We start from the raw sequence: 25328 nt of genomic DNA on the forward strand, positions 1-25328 counted from the left end.
TTCAAAGACAATAGAAAGACAAGTTTAGGCAATTCAGCCTGCCCAGGAAGGAAACATAACTCAGCGCTACTAACTGTCCAAAATGGCAACCGCAACAGTAGAAAACAATTTGCATTTAAGATTTATGGTTTGTTTGTCTGTTTCTTGATTAACCCAAGAACACAGGAGAGATAAGCTGGAAAATCAACGGAATGTTTGTGGTTAAAATTTCACCGAAAACATGGCACAAACGAGCAAACTTCATCGGGAAGCGCATGGTTTTGCCAGGGGAAATTTTAATCTTTGATTATCGGTTTGCCAAACAAAATTAGCCCAAATTCGTGGAACACGAAACGGACGGGAAATGTATATCCACCGTCAATTGAATTATTCAAATGATTCGAGCTTTCGCGCAATTGCATCGCCTTACGTGCTCGGGTGGTTCGTACTCGAACAGGAATGATTTAAAGCCAACCAAATTGAGTGGAATCACTGAAACAAAGTTTTTAATTGTGATCAGTGATCACACTATGGTATTGAATGTTTTGAATCATTTTATACGCGTAGAGCTGCAAAATAGATTTATTTATAAGCAACTACCAACAGACATAAATAGCTAGTCCTAATGGTTAATAATATAAAACACTACGAAACAGAGAAATAAATTTTGAGCGTAAAACTCGATGCGATAGATGAAAATCAAAGGCAGATGAAACTCGGTTGAAAGCTCGCTGAATACCAGTGATGGCACCGTTAGCACTGTAGTTAGTGCGGCGGAAAGGTAGTTGCAGCGTAGATGACCTCCGCAGGTTTCTAGATGGCGCGTTAAGGTTGATCAAGCGGAGAATGGCTGGGCAATCGATCCGGGATGACAAAACGTCCGACATTACCATGGCGCGTGCTGTTTCTCGACGAAGCTGGAAAGTATCGAGCTGGAGAAGCTGGCAGCGGTCCTCATATCGGGTATTGCGCATGGGCTGTCGCCAGGGGAGCATTCTAAGTGCGTAACGCGCAAACCGGCGCTGGATGCTTTCGATGCGATGAATTGCGTTGTTGTAGTGAGGAATCCAGACAGTAGAGCAAAATTCTAGCGAGGACCGAACAAGTGAGCAGTAGAGTGTCGTTAAACATTGTATATTTCTAAAGTCCCGCGTCAAGCGACAAATCACACCCAGTTGCCTAGAGGCTTTAGCAACAATGAACGATATATGTTGCTTGAAGGTGAGTTTGGAATCAAGGAGGACTCCAAGATCCTTGACGTGTTCGACTCTCTGTATTGGAGTCCCATCCAATGTGTAATCGAAATGTAGTGGGCGGTGCTTTCTGGTAAACGTTATCACAGAGCATTTATCGGGGTTTAGTATCATGCAATTCAACTTACACCAGCGTGCAAATAAGTTGAGCTGTTGTTGAAGATGAGTGGCGTCTTCGACGTTTTTGATTTCATTGAACAGTTTCAAGTCATCAGCGAAGGCAAGGCGGGGACATTTTAGTGAGTGATGTACGTCATTGAAATACAACAAAAATACCAGCGGGCCAAGATGACTACCTTGGGCAATCCCGGAAGTAGCAACAAATGATTCCGAAATTTCGTCGCCGATTTTTACTCTAAGAGTTCGTCCTCGCAGGTAGGATTCGAACCAGTGGAGCAAGTTGCCACTAAATCCGTAGCGGTCGAGTTTAGCAACAGTGATTTGATGATTTACTTTATCGAACGCAGCTGAAAGGTCCGTGTAAATCACATCGGTTTGACATCGTTTGTCGAAGCTATCAAGCACGTAACTAGTCAGGCAAAGCAAGTTTGTAGCACAGGAACGTTTAGGAAGAAATCCGTGTTGGTCGTCCGCAATTCATCCGAATACAGTCCGCTGTATTACTAGAAGGGAACAGTTAATCAATTTTGATATATTTTTTAAATTGTCATTTTGGTACAGTTGTTCTTATGGCTTATGGCTGGCATATTTTGGATAGTTTATCAAACAATCACTGCCAAGTCGTTAAAAGGTCGAATGAGTATTAGGGTGGGACAAAAAATGAATGTTAGCTCCCATGCACTTTTCGTGTTCCTCTTGGGTCCTATAACAATCTGTGTAGCTTTTTAGAGCGATCAATGGAACTGTATTTTCGCACCCGATATTTAAAGTTTCCATACAATTTTATATGGGAAGGTCCACTTTTTCTAAATTTATTTTCTAGAGATGTACAATTATCGATATATTGATATATGGTATTTGTAGGAATTTTTCCTGGAAAATAATTCTACTACTATCAAACCCATATCAAGTTAGCCCTCGTTGCTTTCATAATACCGCGTATACCTTTCAAAAACTGCGCCTGTGCATTTGCTTTCTCGAGGATACTCGAGAATAGCAATAGTCAAATATTTAAACATTCGGATGCTTTTGGTGGTGAATAGTATTCGCGCGCTGCTCGTATAGGCCCACGAGGTCTGACAAGAAAGATATTCATCGTTCGTCTTCGCAATGAGCCAACTTCGCTCTCGACATTGTTCGACTCTGTCACTTACCACGGTGACACAACCCTTTCTTTTCGTCGCAGTCGTGGAGATGCATAGGTGAACTCGGTCTCCGACAACAATGACTGTTACACCTCTTTCTTAACAACATCCTTCCTTACCCTAACGATCGTAAGTACGTGACCAGCGCCGTTATCGATCCACTATGAATTTTGTCTCCTTCAAAATTGGTATCGATCCCGCAGTAAAATCTAAAGCACTTGAATCGTCAACATGGCCAGAAGGATTATTGTTTCGTGAATTTGAAGACTACGGTTCAATAAAATTTCGCAATCGTTCGGATTCGGAACATGGCACACCGCGTCAACAGCTCCCTGTGAGGGCATAATCCACGCCCGACCGCCACCGAGACGCAATGTTTTGAGCCTTAAGGAAGCCCCTTGACCGCCCCGATGCAGTCGCGTCTATCGCAGCCAGCCCTCATCTTAGTCGTCTCGGTCCTGTTATCGGTTGGGGGAACGGGGTTTTCCGACCCGCCTCACCAGGCAAGTATTGTAATTCGTGTGAACAGATTTCGTTTCCTGATTTGACGATGAATTTTAGCAACCATGAACGAGTCAGCAGCGATCTTACTACCACCTTTAACGTGATGTCATCTACAACATCGGGACGCAATGTTCAAAGCTTTACGGAAGTCCCCCATTCGTCCGACCCAGTCGAGCCTCTTGCAGCCAGCGATCAACATAGCCGTCCCGATCCTGCGGTCGGAATGAGTGGTGGGATCTTCCAGGATGCCAGCTCCGGCAAGTATTCTACCGTTGACATTGATTTACTCTCTGAGGAGGCTTCATCTTCCAAGTTGCGTTACTCTTCCACCATCTGCGCCATCTGCACGTGGTACGATGATGGATGGTATATCGATTTATTACCAAAACGTTCGTGGATTAAGCACTAAAATCGACGAAGTGTTCATCGGTGTGGCTGAATCCGAATTCGACATCATCGTACTGACTGAAACATGGCTAGATGAGAAAATCTACTCAGCGCAATTGTTTGGCGGGAATTTTTCAGTATTTCGTTGTGACCGGAGTTCACAAAACAGCAACAAATCACGTGGCGGCGGCGTACTTATTGCTGTGTCAGCAAGATTGAGTGCATATATCGACCCTATTCCTATCTGTAACACGCTCGAGCAGATTTGGATCAGAGTGAAGCTACCGCATCAATCACTGAGTGTTGGCGTCATGTATCTGCCTCCCAACCGCAGAGGTGACCAAATTTGCATCGGGGACCACATACGTTCAGTAGAAGCAATTACCTCCAACCTTAGTCTATGTGATCTGGTATTGTTATTTGGTGATTATAATCAATCAGGTTTAGTTTGGAGCTTCCCGATGAATGCGCCACCAACAGTTGACAGCTTGAAGTCTCGTATATCTGTTGCTTGTGCATCTCTCCTGGATGGTTTTAATGAGCAGGGCTTCGTGCAGACCAATCATGTTACAAACAGAAATTCTCGCCTACTTGACTTAGTTTTGGTCAATGAATGTACGTTCCCGGTTTGCTGCGTTCGGGAAGCTGCTGAGCCATTGACTTCACTTGACGCTGACCACCCCGCAATTGAAATTACTATTCAGCCCTCCGCACCCATTGAATTCGTTGAAACTCTGGACGAAAATAACCTGGATTTTGGTAGAGCTAATTTCGCGTCCCTCAGTGCGGCACTTATGCGTGTCGATTGGCGTCGCTTAGAGTTGTTCGAAAATGTTGACGATGCGGTCAATCACTTCACACATATTTTGAAACAACTGATATCAGACTCGGTACCTGTCCGCCAACCTCCTCGAAAGCCACCTTGGGGCAATGCACATTTGCGACGTTTGAAACGTCTGAGATCTTCTGCTTTACGTGTTTACAGTAGACTACGCTGCCCACTCTCTAAACAGCAGTTCAGCTTGGCTAGTAGTAATTACCGCTCCTACAATCGTTTCTTGTACCGACGATATACCTTGCACAAGCAAGCAAGCCTTCGTAAAAACCCGAAACTGTTCTGGTCATTTGTGACTTCTAAGAAAAAAACAGGCGGGTTGTGTGCAAAGCCACGGCCGCAAGGTTGAAGTAGAATACTTTTACAAGAAAGATAACCCGGCTGCTTGCGTGTCAGTCATTTTTTCTAGTGAATAAACGTTGACTAATCAGATCAATCGAATTTTGCGCTTCAACAAGGATTGACCATTTTCAATAATATAGTTAGTTGCTTGTCATGGTTGGGGCTTGACAATTTTTAAATTTTGAGAAAAATTTTTTCGAATGTTGTGCTCATGACTGAAGGAAAAGATAATTCAGTACGTTTTGAGACACGGAGATGAAGTAAAATATATAACTTTTACAAATTTAAAAATGTGAATTAACTTATTAGAAAATATTAACTCTTCAATCAAGTTTTTATTTCATCCTAAAAAGGGCACTTTGTTGTTCATTTTAATATCGGATAAGATGTCGATCACATCTTGGCGTTATCACTGACAGTGCGAATAAAGTATTCCTTGTGATAAAATAAACAGTGAAAAACTGATTTAACACTCAAAACTAGACGGCTCATGTGTTGTCAAAATGAGTCAACTTTTCATTGAATGCATTTACTAGTGCCCGCTATCGCACAGAGACTGCATTTCACTAAAGTGCCTCACTACATCAGTTTGAAGCTGAGATCCGCTGCAACTAGGTCGCTATCCATAGCCATGTCACAGTTGTGGCCGCTATACGCTGCCATCGGTATCCACTGTCCCTGCATCAGCTGGCCCAGCTGCTATCGTTGCTGGAATCCGCTGCAACTAGTGCGCTATCCATTGCTACGCCACAGCTGTGGCCGCTTTTCGCCATCGCTGGTATCTACTGCACTGCTAGTGCTGCTGCTAAGGGAGGACGACTGCTGTTGTCGCTGTCTAGAACTATTATGAGCGGCTTCGGCTGAAACAGGCTCTTTTATAGGCCAAATAGCATGTTTTAAATTGCAAGGTATATGATTCTGTCGACCGTGCTTGGGAAGCAATCATATAACGACCAATCAGAGGTCGAATTTTTCGTTTTGAAAAGGCTTGACTATTTTCAATAGTACAATAGTGTGAATAATAAAATTACAATTATCTTCTTTTGGGAAGAATCTTAGAAGATTTTCCAATCTATTGCTGCAAGAACGAAGGAAATCCATCGAATACTAACCGATTTATTAGCATTTGAAATTGGACATATTTTTCACTTTTTTCGGTTTTAGATTTTCATTTCCCATCCCTATGTAGCTGAACTTCCTGAGAGAAGTATTCTACTTCAAAAGAGGAAGGTTTATCAGTATGCATGTTCTTAAAAGACGAAGAGGCCAACACATCGCGCTAAAAATGCGAACTTTTTGCTGCGCATTTCAAGGATACGTTTAATTCGGTCATTGCTTCAGACGCACAGATAAACGCTGCTATCGAAAACACTCCACGTGATCTCCTTCAGTTGAATATCTCCCACGTGACCGATCATCTAGTTGAAAAAGCTATAAAATATTCGTGTTCTGCTGGACCTGACGGGATTCCCTCTTGCGTTCTCAAAAAATGCATGGCTGCGCTTATTCGACCTCTAGTTATTATACTGAATCTTTCCCTTCAGTAGAAAACATTTCCAACGATGTGGGAGAAATCGATAATGTTTCCAGTACACAAAAAAGGAGACAAACGAAATATCGAAAACTATCGCGGAATCACGTCACTTTGTGCTTGTTCGAAAGTGTTTGAAATCATCGTCCATGAAGCGTTGTTTGTTTGTAGCTCTCAATACATTTCCGTGGATCAGCACGGCTTCTTTCCCAAAAGATCTGTAGCATCGTATTTGACTCAATTTGTCTCTTTTTGTTTGAGCCGTCTGGGTGACGGGGAACAAGTAGACGCTGTTTACACAGACCTGAAAGCTGCTTTCGATCGAGTCGACCACGGAATTCTACTGAGTAGGATAGAGAAACTTGGGGTTTCTGGTGATCTCGTAAAATGGATTAAATCATACCTGACGGACCGAGATCTATGCGTGAAAATTGGTTCGGAAGAGTCAGAATATTTCACGAATCTTTCTGGCGTCCCACAAGGAACCAATTTAGGTCCCCTGCTTTTCACTCTGTTCATTAACGAAGTTTCCTCTTTACTGCCACCTGGGTGTCGCCTATTTTACGCAGATGATGTAAAAATATTCGCGGTAATCAAAGCCTTATCCGACTGTCTGGAACTACAACGTTTGATCAACGAATTTGAGGCATGGAGCACGAAGAATCTGTTGACACTAAGTGTTCAGAAGTGCAACGTAATAACATTTCACCGCAAGCTGAATCCAGTCTTATTCGATTACACCATACTTTATCATACATTGCAACGGGTAGCTCACATTCGTGATCTTGGTGTAAAACTTGATTGTGCGCTAACATTTCGTCCACACTTTGATGAAATGATCTCAAAGGCAAATCGTCAGCTGGGATTTATTTTCAAGATAGCTAATGAGTTTCTGGATCCTTACTGCCTTCGATCGCTCTACTGTTCGCTAGTGCGCTCTATCCTCGAGTCTTGCTCGGTAGTCTGGTGCCCATCACAAGCAAACTGGATCGCTAGAATCGAGTCTGTCCAGAAAAAATTTCTTCGATACGCACTACGCATGCTACCCTGGAACAACCCGTTAGACTTACCCTAGTATGAAGCTCGATGTAAGCTACTAGGACTTGAAACACTCGAGCAGCGACGAACTACTGCTCAAGCCGTTTTTGTTGCTAAAATCCTTTCCGGACAAATTGACTGCCCTGCAATACTACAACAGATGAACCTTTACGCACCCGAGAGACCACTCCGCACAAGAGACTTCCTGTACCTCGAGCCAAGCAGAGTGAACTATGGGCTGTTTAATTCAATTCGATTTATGGCCGCACAATTCAATGCTGTCTACGAACTTTTCGACTTTGGGATTTCGATTGATGCCTTCAAACGACGACTCTCTTATAGACGACAACTATTTTAAGATGTTTAGTGTAATTATGTTTGTAACTTAGATTTATTTTATCATTAAGACCATACATGTGTCAGATGACTTTACAAATAAATAATAATAATAATAATAATAACAATAATACAATACGGTAGCTACTGAATTGTTGTACTCTGAAGATGGCAAACTAATCCCAAATAGCCACATACGTGGTTGCTTGTGCAACTTCACTAGATCTGATCGATCATGAGTAACTACGAAATGTGCGGTCGTCAAGCACAAGAAGAAACCTCGAAGGAAACTAGCCACTAAATAATGTCTAAATTTGATTTATGTCAAAATCGGGGACTCACTGTGGTTAGATCACAGGTCCAATGTGGTCAAAAGTCATTTTCTCGTAAACGTGACATTTTTGAGCAATACTGTCTTCGGAAAAGTTTTAGAGTAAAAAGACCCTTCTTTGGACACTAACAGATCCGTGATGAATCCCCCTAAAAAAATACTTTCCCTTAAAATCAATATATTTGATCGCCACTTTTGGCAAAGTTAATACATAACAAGAAACTTTGCTGAAGACACTAGGTAGCTATTTCTCAATCTTACTGAGCAATCTGATTATGTTCAATTATGCTTAAAAAAAGGTATTTGCCGTTAAATTCATATTTTATTCCACTATACCTCTGATATTCTCACTGAACTTTTGAAACAACATCAGACGTTTATTTTTTATATGTTACAGCAGACTTTATTTTATGATAATTAGATTTCTAATAATTTTTCCTGCCAAAAAATAATTTTTGACTAGTAATTTTCGATTTTCTGCAGTTTCCCAACACATCCCATGGCAAGATTATCACCAAATAAATTGTCCGTGTGCTCTGCACACATGGCAGTTCAAACTTATTGCAGAAATTCGCAAAATCTCATAAAATCATGAAACATAACAACTTTATTGTAAGTTCATTCATGTCATGCTTATTAGTAGCGGATCTATGTTGGAAAAAACATAGCAAGCTTTGCATTTTACGTTTAGCTGCATCTTTTGAAGTGTTATCGATGCATGTAAGCACGTGGTTTTTGAAAGTCTGCTGTAACATATGAAAAATAAAGGTCTGATGTTGTTTTAAAAGTTCAGTGAGAATATCAGAGGTATAGTGGTATAAAATATGAATTTAACGGCAAAAACATTTTTTTAAACATAATTCAACATAATCAGATAGCTCAGTAAGATTGAGAAATAGCTACCTAGTGTCTTAAGCAAAGTTTTTGTTATGTGATTTTGGAGAACTTTGCCAAAGGTGGCGATCAAATATATTGATTTTTAGAGAAATGTTTTTTATCCCACTTGTAGGGGAATTCATCACTTCTGTTTCTGTTTCTGTTTCATTCTGTTGATGTCCAAAGAAGGGTCTATTTTTACTCTAAAACTTCCCCGAAGACAGTATTGCTCTAAAATGCAACATTTACGAGAAAATGACTGTTGACCACGTTTTTTCATTTCTGGACCACAGTGCACAGTGGTCCAATAAGACAGAAAGTGGAACTTGAGTCCATAGCGACTTTCACCTTCATCTAAGCTTAACAGTGTCTTCGGAACAATTGTTTGTGTGGATGACTCGCATAATCGCAAATTTTCAAAAGTTATGAAAACTTATGAAAATAACTTTTTTGTGTTATGAGATAGAGGAGTGGTTCATTCAGAAAAGTCATAGAAGATTCAAAAATATGAAACTTTGTTGAACAAATAAAAATGCTATCTTCATTAGGTACAAAGTTATGAAGTATATTATATGGAACTTAAAATTTAGTTTTTTTACCTAACGTTTGTTAGATGCATTTCACACGAAAGTGTTGTTCGGATGAATTATTAGGGCACATAAGACCCACATCTTTGCCAAAGATCATACATCTCCAGGATTTTTCCTTCCAAAGTTATATCATATTTAGCCTATTTTTTCGAAAAATTTAAGAACGTAAAAATAAAAAATGGGCAAGTGGAATCACGATGTCAATACTTTTCCTTGAAGTTTAGCTCAAGTACTATAAACTCTTGTAGGTTCCATTTGTCCCAATCCACCAATATTACAGTACAGCGAGCATATGTTACAGTAAGTTTTTTATTTAAAATACTAACTATTTTGTGTTGAGAGATAGAAGAATGGTTTATTTGGCAATGTTTTAAAACGTGCGAAACTTTGCTGAACAAACTAAATTCCTATCATCATTGGGTACATAGTTACAGAGTATTTCATATGAAAGTTACATAAAAGTTAATAGGCTAAAATATGCTATAACTTTGTAAGGGAAAGCCCTGGAGATGTGTGGTCTTCAATATAAACGTGTATTTTTAATGCCCAAATCCTCCTTTAGAACAACGTTTTTTGTAAAATGTAACTACCAAAAGTTATGTACAAAAAACTAACTTTTAGGTAACTTTTACATAAAATACTCTGTACCTCTGTATTCAATGAAGATAGGAATTTTGTTTGTTCAGCAAAGTTTCATACTTTTGTACATTGTAACTTTGCCAAATAAACCATTCCTCTAGCCAAATAAACCATTCCTCTATCTCTTAACACAAATAAGTTAGTATTTTATTTTTAGTACAGTAAACTTTTCATAATTTTCGATAACACAGTGCAACAATTTTTTTACCTTGGCTTCTATGTATGATGTTTTGATGAAGTGTAATGCAAGACCAAATTTCCCCGAGTTTGAACATATTTCATCTTTAGGGGCAACAATGGCGTCATTTTGAATTTTTGAGAAATCGTAAATTTTCGATGTTTTTTCGACGCCATTTTGTTTTAAAGCCAAATATCAAAATTCTAAGAGTTTGTCCACCTATTAGCATCTTCCTACCCATTTAAAAAAAACCGAAATCGGAAAAAACTGAGCTCAAAACGGTGATTCTATGAAAACGGTTTTGGCATGGTTTTAGTGTATTTCACAAAGCAAAATAATATCGATTATGTCTGAGCATTAACGGTAATGCAATATTATCTGAAAGTGGTAGTCAAATTATATCTTATATTCAGTAAAAAGTCTCAGAAATCGATTGGTAGGTGTCTGATCTACGTGAAACGTCAGCAAAATGTCGATTTCGCCCCAATTTCCCTACAATCAGGGCTGTCATTCGCACTCTCATTGCACTCAGTGTGTGAATTTTATGTCAAGGCACAACGAGAACGGTACCTACACATTTTGACAACCAACAGGTGCCCGTTCCCCTCCGTCTACACCCAACAAAACGACAAGAGCACGTTTGAACCTTAAGCACAAAACCAGCAACCAGACCCCGCACAACAGAACCAGGACTCAAGGACTACGAGCCTCTGTCCCAACTCACGACATCGTGGCTCAGCAGAACGAATCCATACATGCCATTCGACGATTATCAGACGACCATTGAACAACAAAACACTGATTGGAAATCCCATGCTAGTTTTAAGTTACACTTAATTTCAGCTCGTAGTCGGCAGCGAGGATAAAAAATTTGCTTTAGTTTTTAAGTCATCAGATATAATTGGCGCCGTTAAACATTAAATTGTATTTGTGCCGTGTCAAATAAATGTTATGTGAAGAAAAAAAACCAACAGGTACAAAGAGAAAGAGCGAAAACGCAATAACTATGAAAGATATCACCAAGTGAGAAATATTTCAAGAGAGGGAGAACGGAACAACACTTTGTGCTGCTTTTTGTGACACATTGCGTAAGAACAAAGAGCTTCAGTTTGAGCAGTTTGCGTTGCGTTGCGGGTAGAAAAAATAGCAGAGAAAAGGAACCAAGAAACGACGTGTTTCTTAGGACATATAACGCACGTCCAGACATGTTTCTGTGCCGGTATTCATATACAATCGCTACATGCATTCACTACTGATACCGCTCATTAGGGTGGTAATGACTTGTATGGAAAAAAATTGTCCTTCGTCGCATTTATAAGTTCGTTCAGTCGAAAAGTGAAACTTTAACTGATCGATTTTTTCAATTTTTTGTTTTTGGATGACACCAGATCTCGATGTTTCATAGATTTTTAAGACATTTGGTATTAGAATTTTTTGATACAGTCTGTTTTTTAGGCGGTTTTTTATACGCGGATTTTTTTACGAGGTTTTTTACGCGGATTCTTGAATTAACGCGGTTTTTTTACGCGGATTTTTTAATTAACGCGGTTTTTTTCTACGCGGATTTTTGAATTTCCGAACAAACGTAGGTTTGGAACCAGAAACGTTTAAGTGTTTATCTAGTAAAAGACTTAGACCAAAAAATACCCTCCGCCCACCGAAAGATCCAGAATGACCGTCAAAGAGGACAATTTCAAATACTGGTTCTAGAGCGTCTCGGGTTTTTTTCTGAAGCCCTTCTTGATGGACTACTTTACGCGGATTTTCAAAATAACGTGGTATTTTTTTAAGCGGATTTTTGAATTAACGCGGTTTTCTCACGCGGACTTTTGAATTAGCGCAGTTTTTTTTACGCGGATTTTCGAATCAACGCGGTTTTTTTACGAGGTACGTATCCCCCGCGTAAAAAAACCTGACTGTATTCAGAAATTTATGAACTACGATACTATTGAGCCCTACTTCTAAACGAAATTCGAAAGGTCGATTTCTATTACAACCCTACTGTTCATGTACAAGACATATTGCGGCTATCTCCCGGAAGAAACTATTTTAGTTTTGAAACAAAACCCATTGAGCAGCACTGAAAATTAGCTTCTAAATTATTTCAGTAGTAGTCAAATGAAGTGCAAAAATTTTAGTACTATAATCGTTCGTTTGTCAAATCCGATAATCATTGCCCCAAGCAACACACAAAATAAGACACAATGTGTGGTGTCGCACATTTTGGCAAATGCACAAAGCGTACTCAGTCGTAATTTTTCGGTGCGAAAGAAATACAAAAGAGCGAATTATGAGAAGAGAAAACAAACGAAATATCGGGAGTTGCACGCACGGTTTGATGGCAAATGTGTTGTGTACAAATTTGTGTGGTTCTGTTCGCACTGAGGTGAATTCCAGCCCTGCCTACAATACTGAAATAGGTTTATCTCGGCGTTAAATCAACTTATTTGAAATCTGTTTAATGTTATATCAAAGTGTAGTGTAAGTGTAAATACTCAAAGATACAATAACAATTAGTCTTCACATGATCCTCTCCTTTTTGCGAGGAGGGGATCTCATTTGTCTTTATCGAAGACGCGATGATTCTGTCTCATAGCTGTATAGAGATTTTTATGTTTTAACCAGTCCTGGCCAAATATGCAACCCCCTACCTGCAAAAGGGGGAGGATTATTTAAACACAAATTGTTATTGTATCTTTGACTATCGCTTACACTCTTAATATTACATTAAACAGATTTCAAATAAGCTAATTGTACCGGGGCGGAACCCAATTTTTGAAGCAGCCAACTATTTTTGTTAACGACGCTCAAACTGTAGTATTTTATTTTGATCAATTTACAACATTTTGATTTTGCATTACTTGCTTACAATAAAGTGGTTCCCTTTCCCAATGTAAACTTCCTTCGGCTTCTTCTTTACTTCTGACGCACCTTATCCTATTGAATTTATACTTTTTAGTTTATTTAGATAATTAAATTGTTGTGCCATCTACGATTTACTTCGAAATTGTACGGTTATTTCCTGGCCTAATTTCGGTTTAGCTACCCTAACGTTTAGCGAATATTTTAATTCCTCGTTTGGTGTAACGCTGTTGCTGTCGGAAGGTATCCGATTAAATAACTGTTTTAAATATATGTATTTTTTGTTACTCACAATCTATGTTCCAATATTTTCTGGAACCTTTGGCAATTTTTTCCCTTTTCAGGTTATTACCGCGATTCACCGCTCCTGCAGGTGAGAAAACAACGGTAGGTATAAATTTTCTATAATTTCACTTCTAAATACTAAATCTCGTTACATTCCTTACTCACAGCCTTTTTGGAAATGGATGTTGGAACGATATAGTTCCTCCTACTCTTGGACAATTTCTATTTGCACTCGAAAATACGGTTTGCTTTTAGCTATTATAAGTCACCTTTCACTGCCGTTACAAATAAGCTAACTCACGATGGCGAATTTATGTTTATTTTTACTCTATTTTGTTGATACTACTACTACTACTACATCTACTCCTCTTTTTTTTAAGGGGGGGGATTTGTTAGTAGCTTAAGTATTTATGATAAATATTAGTAAATAATGAGTATGTGTGTCCAATCACAAATGGTGACTTCTCAACACTGTTAGAAATTTGTAATTTTAATTGTTAGGATTTGTTTGCTTTCGCAATTAGGACTTGTCATTCGTAGGGATTTAAACCTACTTGTCAGAAAAGGGGAAGTAAACTTACAACTAACTTATTGGCTATAAAGAGAGCTTATCGTAGCAATTGAGGATTGCAACGATTTTTTTCGAAAATTGTTAATAATTTTATTTGACATAGCTTCTAATGGCTCAACACCAGTAAGTCTATGTAATTCGAGTGTACCAAACCAAGGAGGACGCTTCAAAATCATTTTCAGAATTTTATTCTGAATCCTTTGGAGCGTTTTCTTCCTTGTTGAACAGCAACTTGTCCAGATCGGTACAGCATAAAGCATTGCTGGTCTAAAAATTTGTTTGTAAATCAAAAGTTTGTTCTTTAAAGAAAGTTTAGAATTCCTGTTAATGAGAGGATATAAACATCTCGTATATTTGATGCACTTGGCTTGTATACTTTCAATGTGCTCTTTGAAAATAAGTTTTTTATCGTAAATTAGTCCCAAGTACTTAACCTTGTCAGACCAACTTAAAATAACCCCATTCATCTTGACAACGTGATTATTGTTTGGCTTGAAGAAAGAAGCCCTAGGCTTATGCGGAAAAATTATCATTTGAGTTTTAGAAGAATTGGGAGAGATTTTCCACTTTTGCAAGTAGGAAGAAAAAATATCTAAACTTTTCTGCAATCGACTGCACATGACACGAAGACTTTTTCCTTTTGCGGAAATGCTTGTGTCATCGCAGAACAATGACTTTGTGCATCCTGGAGGCAAATCAGGAAGATCTGAAGTGAATATGTTGTACAGGACTGGGCCCAAGACTGAACCTTGAGGTACACCTGCTCTGACAGGAAATCTATCAGATTTTGAATTCTGATAGACAACCTGCAGAGTTCGATCAGTAAGATAATTTTTTAAAATTTTGATTAGGAAAATTGGAAAATTAAAAGTTCGCAATTTCGCAATCAAACCTTTATGCCAAACACTGTCGAATGCTTTTTCTATGTCTAAAAGAGCAGCTCCAGTGGAATAACCTTCAGATTTGTTAGCTCGTATCATATTAGTAACTCTGAGCAATTGATGAGTTGTGGAATGCCCATGGCGAAATCCAAACTGTTCATTTGCAAAAATTGAATTTTCGTTGATGTGTGACATCATTCTGTTAAGAATAATTCTCTCAAGCAGTTTACTTATTGAAGAAAGCAAACTGATTGGTCGATAACTTGAAACTTCAGCTGGGTTCTTATCCGGTTTTAAAATTGGAGTATTTTTTGCATTTTTCCATAATTTGGGAAAATAAGCAATTTTGAAGCAGCAATTGAAAATTTTCACTAAAAATTCCATTGTGCTCTCAGGGAAATGTTTGATTAGTATATTAAAGATTCCATCGTCACCAGGTGCTTTCATATTTTTGAAATTTTTAATAATTGATTTAATCTCATTCAAGTTAGTTTCAATTATTTCTGCAGGTAAAAAAATTTGGAAAAAAATTAAATCAAATTGACGTGTGACTTCATTTTCAATTGGACTCACAAAATTCAAATTTGAGTTATGAACCCTCTCAAACTGCTGAGCAAGTCTTTGAGCCTTTTGTTCATTGGATACAAGAAAACGTTCACCATCTTTTAAAACTGGAATAGGCTTTGAAGGTTTCTTAAGAATCTTCGACAGCTTCCAAAAAGGTTTTGAATATGGTTTCAATTTTTCAACTTTAGTCTCAAAATTTTGATTTCTCAGAAGAGTAAATCTATGTTTAATCTCTTTCTGTAAATCTTTATAAATAGTTTTGAAAACAGGGTCACGAGAACGTTGATATTGACGTCTGCGGACATTTTTCAAACGAATTAGAAGTTGAAGATTTTCGTCAATTATTGGTGAATCAAATTTCACTTGTGCCTTTGGAACAGAATAATTCCTGGCATCAACAATTGCACATTTTAATGCTTCCAAAGCGGAATCAATATTCACTTCGTTTTGCAAATCAAGCTCATTATTGAAATTTCTCTCAATATGAGTTTTGTATCTTTCCCAATTAGCCTTGTTATAATTAAAAACAGAGCTCATAGGGTTAAAAACTGATTCATGTGATAAAGAAAAAGTTATTGGAAGATGGTCAGAATCAAAGTTAGCATGTGTGATCAAATCACTACATACATGACTTTGATCTGTTAGCACCAAATCAATTGTTGAAGGGTTTCTTATATCATATCTATGAACCACGTAATTGAGATCATATTTTAATTTTATGTTAGGTTTCAAAAATGTTTCAGTAATAATTGCAATATGCACATTATTTACTGTTAAAAAAATAAAAAGCTCATTCTCATTGGCCTTCAATGAGCGAGCATTCCAATTAATATTTTAGTTGTTTTATTTAAAATCATTGCTAAATTTTAAATTAGAAACAATTTTAATAGTAAAATTTGTGCCTATTTGAATGGCTTCAAACATTGATTTTGCCTGTAGCATGGCGTTCATAAGATCGAACATTGCCTGTTGCAAAAAAGAAAGTTTACCTGCCGTAATAGGCCCCAGGCAGTTGTCATTAGAAAAAATATTCTCGGCAGCAATATTAGCTGGAGTAATAGGTGTACAATTATTTTCTAGCGTTTTTTGCTTACCCATATTAACGGTCATTTTCGAACTACCAACAATAGGCGGTATAATGTTCGAACTACCTGTAACCTCCCGGGCAGGAGAGCATAGCAAAATTATAACTCATCAATAACATATTTTGTTGTGAAGTATTATCGTGTTATTCGAAAGATATTCCCGTTTCTAACACGCATATGAAATTAATATCAAATTTTAATATAATATCTCGTTGTGCCTTCCATAAGATATTGGAAGTGGTTTTCAAATACTTCATAAACGGCTCGTTTTTGAATAGAAATTTTTTACACTATTAAAACACAATAAACTGTCTAGTAAAATATTAAAAATAAATATTGCATTTGAATAAAGGTTTTTGGGCTGGCATGAAACGATCCAAAGGATAATTTTAAAAATGAATATTTTAATCAATTTGTGTTGGCATTTTACAAGGTGAAATCAAGTTTAAAATTTCTTTGTCTGCGGTAATCTGAATATGAACACATTGTACTAAGCTCCCATCTAACTTTATACATTTGATTTCGCTGCTGAATGTAAAAGTATGCAAATTTTTGTAAACTTCTTGAGTGTTTAACTTTTGCAAAACCAAATAAAACAAATTGTTACGGTCACTCAAAATATTTAATACGATATAGAAACTTTTGTTGAGTAAAATCCATGAATCATCATACTTGAAGTCCATGCAAGAATTTTTCGTGCGTATAGTAACTGATTTAACTACTAGTTTTTGATGTGGTGCGAATTCTCGTTCTTTTACGTCATCATCGTATTCGCAAACTATTGCGAGTAATGAGTATTGCTGTTTATTTTCTGCTCCTGATGATTTGTTGGCCCATAATTCTTTTATCCATTTTTCTATCGGCAAACGTTTCGGAACCTTGGTAAACATACATAGCTTATATGATGTAAATTTTTGTTCTATTTGAACTATTGGTTTGTTACTTCCGCTGCGGAAACCAAGCAACATTCCGTTTCCTAAAATAGAAAATGCTTAAAAAATTATTTGCTGTTCAAATACGAAATAAATATAAAAATACCTGCTTCAAACGGGAAAAGAGAGAAGTTATAGAGGGCTCCGAAATTATGCACTGCCTCAATTAGATGTTGTGCGGTTAGATGGACATTATACGTCATGTTTTGTTGTCCATAGAGAATTTGAAACTGTTTTCCAAAATGCTCCAAACGTCGACCACATAAAATCATATCTTTCAAATCCGGTTGCAGCAATTGGAATATAGTAAATGAGAGTAGCATTACATGGTTTAAATATTCGCTAGGCAGAATTCCATACATCATAGGAAATATGTAATGCAACAGTATTCCTTCCCATTCATTCGCTTTGAATTGTTTATATTCAGTAAGTGACCTGGGAAATCTTGGGAAGAAGCTTGGTGGACGAAACGATAGGAAACGTTCTTCTATTTCAGCAAGACGTAAGCCAACATAAATATTTTCTTTATGGTTTACACTATCTACCCACAGCGACCATAATTGTTTCATTACTCCCAGTAATACTGCATGCATGTAGTCTGTGGGAAATCCGGATACAATGTCAAAGTTCGGTATCGACATGAACACAGATTTTCCAACTATTCCAAGTTTTTCCTTTCCGGTTCTGTGTACCTCATCCATCAATACACGTGTTGAGGCATCATCTCGGTCTGCGACGGATTTTCCAGGATAACATCTAGCATTACCGATAGATTTTCCAGGGTGAAGGCAAAAAGTACAACCATACACACCATTAAATTGTTTGTTGCATCTTACTTTACAACGCGCGACAGAATCTAGGCAGTTTTGGAGCAAAAATACAGTGTAGATCGAATTATTGATATTTATACCTGTTTGTAGCTTCTTCATCTCCATGCAAAAATTTTTAAATAATAGATTGCTGTTTGGCTCTCCCTTGGAAAGCCACAGGCCAGCAAGCATAAGATTTTGTTTACTGAATCTCAAACTCGGGGGCAGGTTGTTCAGAACAACAAAAATAGGATATAAAGGCTTTTTTGTCGTTGAGCGGAATGTAGCTGCCCCATCCCCCATCGGTATTGACACTTAGAGTTAATTCTCGCATTGCTTCGCTATGTGGTAATTTGTTAGCGGTATTTCCTTTATTTATATCAGCTATTTTGTTTTCAGTTATGTAGTTGCGATAGGAATCAATATCTTGTTCATATTTCTCAACTAATTGTTTTAGTTGAGGCTCAATAGGAATCACGATGAAAAAGTCTTTTTTACAAGCACCACAAACAGCACATGCAGTGGTTTCAGCCGGAGCAATAATACCAAAATCATATTGGCATCGTGTACAAAAATATACCCGCTTGGAACCGTATGGTTTATTTTTAAACGAACCTAAGAAGCCTTTAATACTTTCTGGAAATATTCTTTTCCCGGCAATTGTATTCAACATACGTAGCATATCTTCCAGTGCAGAATATGTGAGTTTATGTCGGACATAAAAATTAAGAACCATGAACAGAACCTCGACATTCAAAATTTTTGACTCTGCTTTGAAAAGTTCATTATCCTTATTGTAAAATATCTGAAAATACAAAGTAGTAAGTAATCTCGTAAGAAATTAGTAATGTAATTAGTAAGTACAGTCATCCCAGTATTATGGGCTGATAGACTTTGTATTGGTTTCCAATAAATGTCAATAACATGTAATAGTCGAATTTCAGTTTGGTGAATGTTGTTCACGTTCACCCAACTTAAATTTGACTATTAAAAGTTATTGAAATATGTTAGAAACCAATACAAAGTGTTGACTGGCCCATAACACTGGGATGACTGTAATTAGTAATGAATCTTGTTCTAGTAAATACATGACAACTTGTCAGTCCTATCAAAAATACAATGCTGTGTGGTCGATCAAAACCTAACAGAAGACTGGGTGAAGCATATTGATTGATACATGAGGTTTTATTTTTGCTGCAAAATTGTACTTGCGATTGTCAAATTAGGTTTCGGAGTTCTAAGAGCAAAATTCGAGTAGTAACTAGTTCCAAGAGATTAACGAATTTTTTACTTTTCTGTAAGGTTAAAACGGAAGCAAATATGTTTGAGGCGTGTTTTTGGTTAAACGGGGAATACAAACCTGTAAAAAGTCGTTCAAAAAAGCATCTGCATTATCCACAAAGTTATCAAAATATTCATTTTTATCTTCTACGGAGCTCTTTTGTGTAGCGCTGGTGGCGGGAGAACTAGCTCTGGAAGCTTCCGAAACGTTTGAATCTATCTCATTATCGAACAAATTGGTTTGGAGATCAAATTAAGACAAGTTGGAATATGCTGTAGTGTCATTGCTTCCGGTTATATTTTCTAGTTCCAAGTGACTGATGGTAATACATTCGGCATCTGGGCTTCTAAATAACCTATCATTATTGGTATTCTGATTCGATCTATTTGCATTATGTGAATCCGAGGCATTGGCAGAAGTATTCATCGTCTGTGATAATTGTTTTTCAGACAATTTCGACTGTAAACAAATAACTATGAAGGAGACATTTTTTGCGAAATATAATTTACTTACCTTGTTAACATACTTCGCATTTTTATATCCCGACGATACGAAAAAGTTTCGGCGGCACCTCGTATTCGCTTTAAGTTCACTCATGACAGCTTCGACGAACTAAAAAATTGCAAATAATTATTGCAATTTACATCAGGTTTGAAGATTTAGGTATTCTTCTTGAGTATTCGATGATTTGACGAGTAGAGTTAACACTTTTCTTTTGTGTTTATTGCTGCTTTGGGGTATGACTCCAGAAATAACACATATTTAAAACTTCTTTTTTGTTTGTCAACAAAATTATCACATTCATAACGATTTACGACACAAGTAAGACAAATTTTACGGTGCACTTCGGGCAACACATCAGGTCAAAACTGGGTCAGAGTCAAGCGAATAAAGAAAGGTGTCAATAGCTGTTTAGTTGGCTTCAGGTTAAAACTAGGTGGGCTGGTGGAATAAAAAAAATCGCAATCAGTTTTTCAATCAAGCACAGTCACTCTTTTGCAGCGATGCCAGAATTATTTCGAATTTGCGGATTTCGATAATTTTTTTTCCTTTTCGTTACAATTTTGAATGAAAAGTGAAACTTTGTGTGAATAGTTAAACGGTGAAAGTACATCATATTATTGTCACTAACAAGCACATTTTTTAATTATTGTAATGATTTGTTTCGTTAGATTTCAGCAGTAAGCATATGCGAACTAGACATGTTACAGTTAAAATTTAGAAACAGCGGGATCGAATCGCGATTGAATTCCCTTCGAATTTGTTAAATATATTAACCAGAGCAAACCCCTGATATACCTGGATTGAAATACATGTAAGATGTTAAATATGTTAAAGCCGTTATTTACATGCGTTTTCCAATGTCTCATTCTCATTTCCTCAACATGCACTGAAAAACTCCGTAGATTTCTATAGATGTTCTCAAAAACTCATGGATTTTTTCACGAATTCGTATATCCGTAAAAATGAAACAAATCTGTAGATCTACAAAGAAATTCGAAGATCTGGTATGCCTGCCCTTTTGCACTTCATTAATCAGAGATGCCAGGAAGTGCGAGCAGGTTTGCGAACTTCAAAACTAATGAGTGATTGCCAAAAACGTAAAGATTGCATAATTAATACTTGTAAAAATATCGTTAAAATGCACAAGTTTGCATCAATTTTTCGAGCGCCCAAAGGAATCTGGTCCAAAATTCAGAAAATTGGTAAAAAGACTGTATTTCATTAGGATCTGTGCAACAGTTCAAAAGTCTGCATTTCGGTAGGAAAATCTGCGCATCTGGCATTCCTGCTCTGAGTGTGCTGCATTGTGTCAATTGTCAGAACCTATGTTTGATGCACTGAATGAAAATAATTGACCAAACTTATGCTGTTTTTACTTTACTGCGAAAAACTGTATTGAAATAAAATATTTCAAATATGTTATAGCGAGCAGGCATTTCCATTCAATTTGTTTTTCTTCAGATAGATGATACCGTTGTATTGGAAATTTCGGCTGAGTATTTGCAAAAATTTTCAAGGCTGAATTATTATTTATTAACTCTACTTCAGTGGTAAACGTCGAGCCTCCCAAAAAGGCATTAACGAAGTAATCGAAGCACTTAAAAAAAACGAAAACCATGAAACTATATCCCGATTCGGAACTCGACCTTCTGTTTATAGTACACAGAATTTGCAGCCAGACTGTAGAAGGACAATTGCGGGGCTGGCACTACGATCCTACTGACACTAACAGTCTCTACCGAGCCGAGACTTGAACCTTCGACGACTGGCTTGTATTACACTCAAATATTTCATCATTTTCGTTACGCGTTTATAAACATCAAAAACCAGATATGGAACGTGGTGGACCACAGCATGACTGCATCACTGCACGGTGACGTTACAAAAAATAAGAGAGATTTGATAATTGCAAAAAGTTTGTTTACATGGGCTTGTAAAAGTTTCGGCTAGAGTGAAAATGCCGAAATGAGTTGCCTAAAAAATTGCGTTTTCTGGAAAATTCGCGCGCTAAACGAAAAAAAAACTTTGGTTCAGTGCCCTCCAGCTGGAGGAAAACTTTCGGGGGAGGTTTAAAATGTTTGTTCTCTGTATTTCCAATCATTGCATTGATATTTAAAAACCGTCACCGAAGATTGGATGTCGTCTGAATTGTGGTGTGCTTCTACGAACGTGTGGCAACGAATTCACTTAGGCGGAGAGCTATCTGATTGTATTGTACTCATATCATTAATTTTCAATCCTAACAGAACAGAGCCACTAGACGGTGAATGAAAAAAAAAATCTAACACTCTGTAAACAAACCTGTGGGAAGTGTAAAAAAGTGAGGTTATTTTGTGTGTGAAATAATCTATCGAACATTGATGCATCGATTCGCCTACTCATAAGATAATTGCGAGATTATTCTACTTTCATAGGCCAACGTATTGTCAATTTGGTTCAGTGTAAATAAAAAATTTCGTCTGCTGAAAAGAAATCAAGCCAGTAGTTTTATGGCCTAATTTTTGGAAAGAGCGTATCAAGTTTGGTACACACTTTCAAAAATTTATTTAAAATGTAGATAAACTTAACACGTACTGCTGGGCTGAATGAATTGAGCCAGTTAAGTTTTGTTTTTTGTTTTACAATCTAGGACAGGATATGGAGCGCAAAATAAGACTAAGTTACTATCATAGTGGCATCGCTAAGTGATTGGTTGATCAAGCGCGGTATGCAGTTGATAAGATTTTTTTTCCTAAATCAAATTCATGTGAATTCAGGCACTGAATCAGGCAATGAAATTTCCTCTCATGGGCAGTACGCAGCTAAAAAGAAATCAGGAACCGAGGGAGAAAACAAAATTCACTTGGTGTGAACACTGCTGTGAAGCGAAATGTCACTTGTTATTGTGCGGAATATTGAACACTGACATTATTCAGGTACTGAAAGAGTCAGACAGCTAGTTAGTCGACTCACACCAGATCGTCACGTTTTGGTAAACAAGTGTGTTCAAGTGTTTTACGTTAAAAAAGAGCAAAAATCATTATACTTACTATGCCATTACAAGATGCAAGTTATTTTCCAAAAATAAACTGCGTAGTGATTGTAGTTTCCAATGGCAGAACAATATTTCAAACCTGTTTAGAGTTGGTATCACAATTGATTAGGGAGTAGGATTCCGTTTAAAAATTTTGATTCATTTACTGGAACGTGTAAACAAGCTCCCTGCACTATAATCAGCGTCAACACTCTTTGTTTATAGAATCTTGAAAAAAAAATTCATTTTTAAATATTGTAGAGGTCAACGTTTATTACGCGAATATTGTTAGATTTTTTTCCAAGCTATGTAAGTAGTTGATTGTTTCGTTTTGCATAACTGATTCGCATTGACGACGAACGCTGCGCCTTTTTAAGATGCCTCTTCTACGCCACTGAGGTAGAGTAAAATTGAAAGTATTTAAACACTCCTCGTAAATCTGAAGTTTCAAAGTAATTGGTTCAGTTTTTTGTTGTTGCCGCTCGATTCTATTTTTATCCTCACAGTTTTATCGAGGCTGATTATTTTCAATTAACTTAGGATAGCTCATCGTTAGCGTGTATTATATAACCTTCGGCATTTTGGAATGTTATTCTTGACTTTCTTGATATGGATAATTTTTTTGACAGTGCACATATAACTTTCGGTCCTGATCTACCGTCCATTTCTCTTCCGTGGTTTAATGCAGTAAGAATTGTTAAAAGTATAAAATCAAAAAGGGTTTTTCTTATAAAAATGTGTCCGAGAAATCCGAACGTCTTTTTGTCAAACGAGTGAAACTGGCAGCAAATATTGCGAATCTGGCATTTATGGAAACGGTATGTATGTTAATAAAATATAAATTATTTCTCAAAATACAAAAACCATGTGACAAAATGGCGGACTAAACAGCTCACAAATCAGATAAATAGGACTTCTTCACAAAAGAGGCTAGAAGTTCGCTTAAAAAATGTGTTTCTTGAGTAAGGCTAACGAGCCCAATCAAAAGTTGTATTTTGAAGCGAAATTTAAGTCTCAATTCTGTGAATTCATTCTCAATTTTATGTCGTGCTTATTACTAGTTCTTTAATGCTAGTTTTTTAACAGGATTCTGAAAAATCAGGAATCATTCCGGAAGTGGTGGATCCGGGAGGGAGTTGCTCACGAAGCAACGCTTTCAATCAATCTCAATCAATATCTGAGAGTTCAGCAATTGAAACAACCAATGATTTGGAGGCACCTGTAGCCGTTGCGTCTGTTATAAGATATCATAAGACGCCGAAACCGGAAACAAGTTCTATTGAGCAGGATCTAAACGATGCAGCTACGATTATAAAAAAGCTGGAAGACAAACACCACTGTAACAAAAGACCACGGGAGCTACGTTCACTGAACTTCCCGGATACCCGAAGAAAGACTGGCTTATCAAAATTTCACATCCAGCAAAGATAGCGATTACATGTTTGTGAAGGAACTGTTAATTGAATTATTTCCGGAAGGAACTGGCGATGCAACTGTGACTGGAAAGTCATCTAACAACCCGGGCGGAGTTAAAGGACTATCAGCGAAACCTGTAGACATTCCGGACAGAACACAGCTTGATCCATCAAAAGTGGGATATATTAAAGGTAATTTGAAGCTCTTATTTATTATATATATGAAATATAAATATTTTCCTTATATTTTTCTTGCGGTTTTCTACATCGCCTTTATGAAAGAAGGCTCATAATGCAGGACTCCCCAGGAACAGCTTACGAGAAGGCCGCCAAGATAGCGTCTTTGATCACACGCGTCACTTCGAACAATCCAGGAATTAAACAAAAGTAAATTGGTATTTAATTTTTATCAATATATTTTGGAAGAGAAAACCGGTGATCCACTAATTGTTCAAGGATATAAAAATATGTAAACTTATATTTTATTCTTATCAGCTTCTTTGGGAAGAGAGAAAAATGATTGACCTGTAAGTAAACGAATAATTTATTGTTTTAACTATTATTGTTTATATATTATTGTTTTAATAAAGCATAAAAACTAAATGCAGTGACTTTTTTTGGTAAAACATAAGAAATCCAAAAAGCTGGGTATGATATTATTCAGGTCTTAATTTGAATATCATGCATAGGTTTTCGTGAGATCTTAAGCTGATAACTCATTCAAATATTCGTTTGCTATTGCATATCTGCAAGCTACCTTCAGCAGTTATTGATTATTTATAACATGGTTAGTTATGCGTTTGGTACTCGATAGTTCGATAATATCTGAACCAGTTACTTTCATAACTTTTCAATGCAAGTTATTGGTTTGTTATTCAAGTATCAAGATTTGTTATTCATATAGTCATGGAGGAACAAAATTTTGGTATTATTTTTTGTTATTTTACCAACTATGTAAGCCTTATCAAGATCAAAATGAGGTATGGTGTTATCAAATTTCCAATATCTGAATATGGTATTACTATGGTATTCTCTCCT

The 25328-nt window shown here is 37.1% G+C and overlaps 1 long non-coding RNA gene across 1 annotated transcript; it reads left to right on the forward strand.

Annotated features, from left to right (window-relative positions):
* Positions 1–23618: 23618 nt before the first annotated feature.
* LOC129725601 (uncharacterized) lies at positions 23619–24738 on the forward strand. Its single transcript, XR_008728126.1, has 3 exons — positions 23619–23693; positions 23962–24482; positions 24576–24738. It is a non-coding gene; the product is annotated as an uncharacterized LOC129725601 (long non-coding RNA).
* The last annotated feature ends 590 nt before the right edge of the window (positions 24739–25328 follow it).

Source organism: Wyeomyia smithii, chromosome 2, assembly GCF_029784165.1.
Source record: "Wyeomyia smithii strain HCP4-BCI-WySm-NY-G18 chromosome 2, ASM2978416v1, whole genome shotgun sequence".
Lineage (NCBI taxonomy): Eukaryota > Metazoa > Arthropoda > Insecta > Diptera > Culicidae > Wyeomyia > Wyeomyia smithii.